Source organism: Cupressus sempervirens, chromosome 7 (assembly GCF_028749045.1).
Source record: "Cupressus sempervirens isolate cs-2001-9-10 chromosome 7, ASM2874904v1, whole genome shotgun sequence".
Classification (NCBI taxonomy): domain Eukaryota; kingdom Viridiplantae; phylum Streptophyta; class Pinopsida; order Cupressales; family Cupressaceae; genus Cupressus; species Cupressus sempervirens.
Window position 1 is genome coordinate 42,380,727 of NC_143124.1, and position 8,628 is coordinate 42,389,354.

An 8,628-nucleotide genomic window follows, 5' to 3' on the forward strand; every position below is an offset into this window, starting at 1 on the left:
AAAGGAGCAAAAAAGTTTCATCTATCACATAAGGTGATTAAGTGCTTAAGGATCTTATCAGCAATCAATTGTAAGTACATCCACTGCTTCATTCTAATAGGTGAATCAATACTAAATCCTTTAACAAGGTAGACTTAATAGTCTTTGTATAAATCTCTTAACCGAGTGCATATTTCATTGTATGTTTGTAAATCCTCTAAGAAGGTAGATCTAGTATGATGGGGACACAACCCAAGAACCAAATGGACACAACAGAAAAAGGGAAATCGTATTAATTGAAAAATAAGCTAGTACATTTAGTATAGAGAAAATAAACTTCAAAACATGCCCTAAGGGCTTACAATAGCAAAAAAGGTGAGATAATTTCTCCTTCCAGTACCTCCTCTCAACTCCACTCCGAACTGCCTTTCACAATGCCAGAAATCTCCTTAAATAGACCCTGGAGGGTTAAGGACTAGAAGTACATTGTAGAAAGTTCTAGTAGGCATCCATCAACCAAATAGAAGGTTCCAGAAGCTGCATTAGAAGTCGACGCAAATCTAGAAGAATCGAAAAATGGTAACTGAACTTCTGGGAGGCATAACTTTTGAATCGTAGCTCCGATTGACAAACTGTTTACATTTTTGGAAAGCTCTCAAAGCGCTCTATAGACCTATGAATGAGCTTATCTCGTCCCCCATTTTTTGGCCCTTTTTGAGGTCATTTAATGCCCCTAACCTAACTTTGAAGCATTCTTAGGAGGTCTCCACAACCCAAAAAATTGCAATAACTTTGAAATCGTGGGGCCTTTTGACCTGATTCTTTTTCTAGAATGCTCTAAACTACAATTACATTCATCTAGCTAATTTAGACCTCCTAGTACACCAAAATGACGGCTCAATTACATACTCCTATTTTTTTAAGATTTACACGAACACTGATAGTGGAACTGTGAGAGTTGGAACCTTTATTTGACTCAAATGGGTATCCAAAAATGAAAACACATGAAACAGAAACTAAGTCTGAGTAAATTTTTTTGGGTGACACAAGATTTCCCTTATACCTATGGATGCTCCTGCATCATAGTAGTCCTTTGTGCTCCTAATATGATAGATCACCAGAAATGGTCAATGTAATCCTTAACCAGCCAAATTTATGCTACAATATTGAAGTTTTGTGGGTATCATCCCTACCCCAATTTTACTTTCTATTTGGAAGGTTTTTGGGTCACCAAAACTTTGTGTTCTTTGTGTGGTGAATGTTTTATCTTTTAGTAGTTATGCATTCAGTATTATAGATGGATTTATGACTGTTTTACATGGATACATGCTAAATTAATGAAAAGTTTTGAAGTTATTTATTCACCCCTCCCCTCTTAGTAACTTAGCAAGCATTGAATATTTCCAACAATTGGTATCAAAGCTTTGTGATTCTCAGGATAAATTTTAAAAGCTTGAGAAAAGATCTAAGGACAAACAGAGATATTCAGACTTGACAAGCCAATTGAAAATGAAAAACTAGATCTGGAGATGATCGTAGTTTGAATCAAGGAAGCAAAGGAGCATCTTTCCCAATCCTTAAAAAGAAGAAAGGAACTTGCAGATCAGATGAATGATCTCAAGTATGTTGAAGAAAAGATTGAAGATTTTTTCCCTTGAAGCAGTTCAAATGAAGTAAACAATGCAATCAAAGAACTCCTTGAAAAGAATGGATCTATGCAAGAAGAAGTAAGGGAACTCAAAAGAGAACAAGAAATTCAATCAATTAGGCTATGTGAGATCTTGGAACAAAGAAACAAGGCAAAAGAAGACTTGGAGGCTAGGAACAATGAAAAACAAAATCAACCCAATTAGCATGAAGACCTTATTGATCAAATCTCTAAAGAAAATCAAGAAATCAGGATTCTCAAAGCATAGAATTAAAGAATAAGGAATGATATGAATTATGAAAGTGAAATCAATGAAATAACAATGAGAGAACTGAGATCTAAAAAGAAAATTAATGAAAGATTGAGGAATGACCTAAATATTGAAAAATAAATCAATGAGGGAATGATGAAATCTTAAGAAGACATGAATCAATTGAATCAGCAAAATGAATAGAATCTTCATAGGCAAAAAGGTAAAGTAAGACTTGGATACAATGAAGAAGAAGGTGAATCTTTGAAGCATGGTGCAAAAAAGGAATTAAAAACCTACATGCAATCACTGTGGAAATATAGGTCACACATCAAACAAATGGTGGAGCAATGGAAAACCAAAATTCAATGGAAAGTGCTACAACTAAAATTAGCATGGTCACAAGGCTAATGAATGTAAGGAGAAACCAAAATTTGAAGGTAAATGTCATAAATGAAAAAAAATGGTCACAAGGCATCTGAATGCAGATCTAAATCATTCAATCCAGCTAAACAACTTGTAAAGACAATATTTGGATGGGATTATAATACCTAGTGTAGATATCATTATTGTGGATAATATGGACACACTAGCATAAATTGTGCAAGGCATTACCTAAGAAAGAAGGATACTACTATAAGATGCTACACATGCACTGAACTCAGTCATATAGCTGAAAACTATATGAACATAGGTAAAGTTGAAGATGAAAAGAAAGCTAAGGCTGACAACATTAGGAAACAAATGAAGCAGTAATAGATTCCTAAATCTACCAAGGAAACAAGCTCAAATCATGGGAGTGAAGTCGCTTAAGAAATGGGTGACTCCAACCTCTCAAATTAAGCTTTTAAGAATAAATTGGAGTTGTACTCATCCAGAAGATCATAAGTAGTTCCAACAATTTAGAAGAATGCAAATGATCCAATTAGTATTACAGATACACAAGGATCACAGAAAGTTCATCTTTCACTGAGTTGCATCAGACTCGACTGAGCAAGGTTAGGAACAATAAAAACTTGGCTTGTTTGCTGAGTTAGGTCAGTGGATGACATTCTTTCATGCAATATGTAACTATGGAATCAAGAATTTATGAAAAAATTTCAACAAAAAGTGTAAATTTGACTTTATTTTTCACCGCATTCATAGAATTTGAAGAGCAGATCAATTTGGAAGAGCATTATAGTGTTTTTGAGTGATTTAGCCACAACATCTTCAAGAATTTTATCACTTACCAAGAAAAAATGGCATCTACCAGTGGAAGTAACAGAAAATTCTGAAATGTTAGTGAACGGTGTTGAATGGAAAGTGCCAAACTTTAAAATTGTTCTCGTCATTGCTAAATCACTTGATCCTTATAGTGCTTAGTTGAAAATCCTTCCAAAGGCACTCCTAATCAATGACAAAAGAACTCATTTTAAATATACTACTCAAGAATTAGGGACATTAGAAATGGGTAATGTCCTAGCTGAAATGTGTGTGGATGGAGTATTGAAACTTGAGCATAAGCATTTGGAAACGAAAGGGTTAATACATATCCTTCACTTGCCACAAAATTTCCAAGTTAAATGGATTAGATACATATTGAGTCAACTCCATAATGGACAATTATGGTTGGAGAAACCCATTCTAATTATGAAAAAGATGATACACAAGGTTAAGGGTCTCCCAATGCTAAGTAAAGAAAAGACTACCAAAACCCTAGGTTGGGAGGAACTACAAAACAAAACCCTAGCTGAGTGGGATGGTAGAGGTTTGAAAATAAACAATGTCACTAACATAGAGCTTAGATTTGTTATCCACATCATTGCACACAAGATCTATAGCTCGACTTGGTTGAATAGTGTTCCTTGTGAGGTAGTAGACCTAGCATACAAGGTTGTAAAGAAGAACCTTGAATATGATCTTTCAGATGTATTATTGAAATAGTTGAACAAAAACATAGACAATGTGAAGACTTCCATGAACAATCCCTTCAAGTTTAGTTCACTACTTACTTGTTTATTCTTTTATGTTTAGAAATTGTTTCCATCTAAGGGCACTATTGTGTGGAGGAAAGACACCCCTGTTCTATATCAGATCAATGAGTTCATTGTAGAAATGGATCAAAACTTTGAAAGGGTGATGGATAAATATTTTGAGGTGTCTAAGGAAAAGATGAACAATAGGTTCAGAATCCCACCCAAGCTTGTAGAAGACTACAAGGATGACAAATGTTTCATGGTGGACTATGACAGAGTGTATATTCAAGCAATCATACCAAGAGTGGCATGGGTAAAGTCATTTCCTTAAAGCCATTGCCTTATGAAATTAACATTGATGAGGCTAGAGATATCATTGAGGTGCTAGTAAATGAGCTAGGTAATCCTAATCTTCATTCATTTGGTACATATGAAGAAGCCAAGAAGAGAGTAGATCTTAGCATTAAGCTTCCTCAAGCTCTCAGTAGAGTCAAGAAGAGAGTTTCTATATTAAAGATAGTTGAAGGTCCTCTAATTCTTATCGAGGGCAAGGGTGAGGATGAAGAGGATGAACCTGAAGATGAAGAAGAAGAATTAGAGAAAGAGGAGCCTATAAGAAAGAAAGGTAAGGTAATCATTTCCAAACCTTCAAAGCCAAAAACTATAGTATTTACAAGGAGGACAAGGAAAGGAAAGAAAGAGAGTGAACCTATGCTTGTTCAACTTGCAACTATATTTGAGGAAAGGATGAAATAGTTAAGAGTTGGAGTAGGAATTAATAATTTCAAGGCTCTCAAGTATGAGACTCAGACACTAGATGAGTAGAAAGAAATTGAGAGATTGGTTATGGAGAAGATGGGTATTTAGAAATACTCTTCTGAGAAAATACAACATCAAATCCATGCAGATCTTTTTGCGAAGATCAAAGTCAGATGGGAGAATACTATGAAAACTATCAAGGATATATTTGAACAACAACTAAGTCAGTTGGTACCTAGTCTAACTGATGCTGAGGTAAAGAAGGCAATGAAAGAGCATGAAGGTAGAATGCTTCTAAAATTCAATTCATGCCTCATATGAATGAAAAGCATTGAATTACTTGTGAAAAGTGAAAATGATATTTGGAAAGCCATATACTATCTAAATAAACCAACTAATGAAATTGTGGAGATTAAGGATGATGATAGTGATAGTGATGATGATGATGACATTCCTTTAGTCATAGTTATAGTAGGAGAATTGCATGTGTTGATGGAAGAGAAGGAAGAAGAAGAAATGGAGGAAGAAGTAGAAGAGGAGGACAAGGATGAAGATGATCCAATTAGAATAATAGCTAAAGAAATTGTATCTCTTCCTCACACTCCACCAAATACTATTACATCTATGGAGATAGCTTCTGCTAGTGAGATTATGATCACAACAATCCTATAATTTCTCAATCTTCACTAGCCACCTCCCAACTTGAGGTATCTATAATGGAAATGCCTAGCACTTCATCTACTAATATAACAGTCACTACATCATCTACTAAGTTAGCTCCCTCTACCCCTACATCATCATCATGTATAGTAAGTACAACAATTAGTTATATAATTTTGTCTATAGTACTCCTATTGGCATTCAATCATTAAGCACTATCCCATTTTTTACTGATAGTCCTTCTATCTCCATCATTGTGTCTATTCCAAAGGTCAAACTAGTAATCACAGAAGTAGAACAAAGGAAACTAGTGAAACTTCTGATCATTAGGAAGGAAATTGAAGAAGAAATTGACTTGGACATATAGATAGAAATACCTAAGATTGACTTTAAGACTGCTACTATTCAAGAGATGAGATTAGCAAGTCAACTCTTAGAGAAGATAGCTAGGCAGAAGCAGCTAAGGTCTAAAAGGGATAAGGAATACAGAATTATAGAAAGTGCCAAGAATATAATCACAAAGGATATAGGTGTTGAAGTGGATTCCACTCAACACATTTTGATTCAGTTAGAAGAGGTTGTATAGAAATACAATGAGGTTTCTTCAAGACAAGAGAAAATCATTGAGAAATCTGAAAGAAAATTTGATAACAAGGTGCTAGAGCATATTGCTTAGCAAATTGCAATAAAGAAAGTAGAGCTCTCTACATTTTTGGGTAACTTTGAAAATTCTCTTACTAGTGCTACCTCACTTTATGCTAAACTTTGTGATGTCTCTAGTTTTACCAAAGAAATAAAGGAGAAATTAAATAAGATTGATGTTGATATGCAATCAAGTGCATCAAAGTTGCAGATGGACCCCTCCTCTAGCTCCTCTCATCACACCAAGGTGAAATATCTAGAAGATGTACAGGTAGAACTCCTAAGAGAAGAAGCAAGAATAAGAGAAAACTTGATTGATATTTAGAACATGCTCTAGCCAATAATGGACGCAATGTAGTAACATATTGCACATTGCAAAATATTGGTCCAAGATCAGAACTTCTCAGTGACTGATCACATAATTCATCTATTAGTAGAAGTTCAGGCAGGTCTCTCCACCTGCCAAATTTTGCAAGAGAATTGGGATAACACATTTGCCCTCATTCTCAAGGTACATCAAGAATTTCTATCTCATTTTGGTGTAACTATATAGATAGTATATGTAGCCCTTTGGCATTACTATCAAAAATGGGGAGAGATATCAATATAAGTAAAAAGGGGAGATAGCACATAATAAAGATAGCATGTATATGTGTATAGTTATGGACATAAGTATCTTTGTATATACATTATGTTTCATAAAGGAGATATATGTACGTATATACAACAACCTTACAAAGATCATTTTTGAAAAATCAAAAATCAATAAGTCAGATTGTGTACATATGTTATTGCTTATAAGTGTTTTTTCACTAATTCCAAAGGGAGAGATTGTTGGAATTAAGTTATTATTTCCTTTAGTGACAACACTTATTCATATTAGTGATGCTACCAAGCTCAGCACTCAATTTCGTACACTCACTGAGCACTCGAGAGCTAACCAACCTATAGTAGTTTACACCAACTAGAACAGTGACTTCCAAATGAATATAGGGAGAGTGAAGACCAAAAGTATGTACCAAGCTTCATAGTGTCTGCAAAGAAATTAGTCAAAATGATAGAAATTCAGTGCAAATTGAGCATTAGAAGAAATAGTGTTTACTAAGTGAAGCAAGGTAAACTCAACATGTAGTACCTATCGAGTGACACTACACCTACCAAGTCACCAATGGTCACTGAGTTCAGAACTATGTCGAGTGATTAGTATGGATCAAGCTTTCACTTCTACCAAGTGCATGATGATTCTAAGTAATGCAATGGATGCCATGTATCAAAAGGTCACTGAGTCAGTTCACTGAAACTAAGTTATTTACTATTGGGCCAACTCTGTAATGTATTGTTCACTTGTGTATTGGCTGACCTTGTAGATTTGTAAATTGGAAAGGTATATATGTAAGATGTATTGTAAGATATCATTGTAATTATAATTGTGAATTAAGAATTATGAGAGGTGCTTACAAAATGTTATTAGCAATAGTTTAAGGAATTCAACAAGGTCATCAAAGGAGTAGAAAAATTTCATCTATCACATAAGGTAATTAAGTGCTTAAAGATCTTATCAAGAATCAGTTGTAAGTAGATCCACTACTTCATCCTAATAGGTGAATCAGTACTAAATCCTTTAACAAGGTAGACTTAATAGTCTTTGTATAAATCTCTTAACAGAGTGCATACTTCATTGTATATTTGTAAATCCTCTAACAAGGTGGACCTAGTAGTCCTTTGTGCTCTTAATAGGGAAGATCACTAGAAGTGATCAATGTAAGCCTTAACCAGCCAACTTTATGTTTAAGTAGTGAATTTTTGTGGGTATCATCCCCATCCTAGTTTTACTTTCTATTTGGAAGGTTTCTAGGTCACCAAAACTTTTTTGTTCTTTGTGTGGTGAATGTTTTATCTTTCAGTACTTATGCATGTAGTATTATAGATGGATTTATGATTTTTTTACATGGATACATGCTAAATTAATGAAAAGTTTTGAATTTATTGATTCACTCCTCCCCTCTCAGTAACTTAGCAAGTATTCAATATTTCCAACAAAAAAAGACTAACCTTTGAAGGAATAATTGGAAGACTTATTGCATTTGAACTATCCAACTTTGATAACTACAAATTTGAGAACTTTGAATATGTTTTCAAGGCCAAGCTAACATTGAAATACACTAAGGAGGTGCAATCAAATAAGAAGAATGGAAAAGGAAAGCATGTATCTAGTGATAGTAGCACAGATGAAGATGATGTGGAGCAATCGGAAACATTAATAGCCAAAAGATTTCATAGAGTCAAAGGCAAGTTCAAAGGTAAGTTTCATATTAATTGTTTCAATTTGAATGAAGTATGTCATATTTTTGTATGGTATACATAGAATAAGAACCACAAAGAAGGAAATAAGTACAAGAACAAGAGAGAAGATAGTAGCAAATATTATAAGGACAAAGGCAAAGGATGCTACATTGTTGAAGACGATTCTGACGACAATGATGATGAAGTATTTTATGTAGCCATGAAGGATGAATCAAATGAAGATGAAGCAACTAGGCAACACATCCTAATCATCCAACAAATTTTATATTAATAACTATGAATGAATTTCAGGTTAATTTTGGGCAACAATCATCTTGTATTCACACAGTCTATAGAAGGACACGTGGAATACTTGACATCACATATACTATAGAAGGGAGCCATTAGTCTCATTTGTTCATTAGAGATGGGTCCACCTGAGTACAATT